The following is a 1,839-nucleotide window of genomic DNA, read 5'->3' as shown; positions in this document are numbered from 1 at the left end:
CTTTTGTTCCCTGCAAGCTCTCCGTACAGCTTTGGAGGACCAGGGCAAAAATGGTGGCCTCCCAATCTCCATCCGGAGGAGCTGAGAACTCGGGGCCCCGGTCCTCAGTGCGCCCCCAGAGAAAAGCAGTCACTCCTGTCTCCCCGGTCTCCGGTCGCAATCCGTGCTCACCCGGCCTGTGACCGAGCGTTGCTATCTCTGGCACCCGACCCCGTGTGGAGTCTCCAAACCCAGCAGATCCCTGTGGTGCGTTCCCGCGCCGCTCCTCCCCGGGAAGGAAGGGGAGTCTCCCCGGATCTGCCACCTGTTGGGTCCCTGCTGGAGGAGCAGTGGCCCGACTGGGCCGCGGATCACAGTTTATGACCACCCCGAGCTGAGAGCCCGCGCCTCGGCTCCGTCTCTGCAGCCGGCTTCCCCGCTCCCATACCTGGGAGCTCTGCCGCACTCAGGCTCCCCCGGTCTTTCTGTGACCCCGAGGGTCCTGAGACCCCACTGTCCCGCGAGGGTTCCACCCCCCTCTTAGCCACTGCAGCGACGTCCCTCAGCGGAGCCGACTTCTAAAAGGTCCGATTTTGTGCTCCGCGGCTCTAGCACTTGCCAGAAGCGGCCGGTGGAGGCCCCCTCCCCCGCCGTCTATCCTCCCGAATATCGCCTCGGATTCACTTCTCCGCACGTCCTACCTTCCAGTAAGTGGTTGCTTCTCTGTTCAGAGAGTTGTTGCTACTCTCCTCTTTGATCTCCTGTTGAGTTCGTAGGTGTTCAGAATGGTTTGATCCCTATTCAGCTGAATCCCTGAGACCAGACGAAATCCAGGTCTCCTACTCCTCCGCCATCTTGCTTCGCCCCTAGTGTTTTTCTTTTTGTTGATTCACTGTTATTGATACTCTTGGCTAACATTAGCAAGACTGGCCCGAGAAACCAAATGCCTGGGTTAGAATCCTGTGGATACCATCTGTTCACCGTTTGATCATGGTCAAGTTACTAACTTCCCTGTGCCTCTGTATCCTCATCTGTGAAATGTAGGTAATGGGTGTGTGTGTGGGCACATATATACTGTCCTCCGTTTGAGAATTGTATGGACTACTGACACGTCTGTGCTCCATACATTTTACCTATTATGATTACCATTGTTGTGGCTTTCCCTCAGAAGCATTCTTCTGATATGAGCTTCAGAGAAGAGACTGGCAAAAAAGGCAGAGAACACAAGAACCCTCTTGATTCCTTGCAAGTATTAAAGCTACTTCCCCAAAATGAATTGCCTTCCAGGAAGGAGAGGCACTGCTTCCTTTTCAGGTTTCATTTTCTTCTCACCCACTCTATTCACACCCGCTGAGGAAGGACAAATCAGTGAAAGCCCCGAGAGATTCACTGCAGCGCAGATAATTATGAACCCGCTGAGCCCTCATGAGGTTCATTGTTTAGGCTGTAAGTACAGAAAATTAAAGGCCCATCAGCCTCCAGTCTCTCACGACTGTACAAGCCTGGTCTGCAGAAACCCCCGTGGCACGTGGGGCTGTGCCGTCCACACATCCTCTTTAGTAAATTGTGGCCCTCCTGTACTCCCTGAGGCATTTCATGACAGGGTGAAGTCCCTCGTTGTTTCACATTTGCATATTTCCTGAGTTTGCAAATTTTGTTGCACTGCTTTCATTACCAGTGTCCTGAGTCCTTATACGTTTGTACTGCATTTACTGTAGTTGGAAATGGTTTCTCAGAAACAGGACATTAGAAATCCTGGGAGAGACTCTGAGGACTGGAGACAGAGTCCTTTGAAAGCTGTTCAGGAATGCTTAGCATTAGTCTAGAAAATCATTTTTCCCCAAAGTCCCCCGATGGACA

Source organism: Callorhinus ursinus, unplaced genomic scaffold (assembly GCF_003265705.2).
Source record: "Callorhinus ursinus isolate GAN/ISIS: 27379988/994484 unplaced genomic scaffold, GSC_fseal_2.0 scaffold5, whole genome shotgun sequence".
In the NCBI taxonomy this organism is placed as follows: domain Eukaryota; kingdom Metazoa; phylum Chordata; class Mammalia; order Carnivora; family Otariidae; genus Callorhinus; species Callorhinus ursinus.
This window is presented reverse-complemented; position numbering follows the sequence as displayed.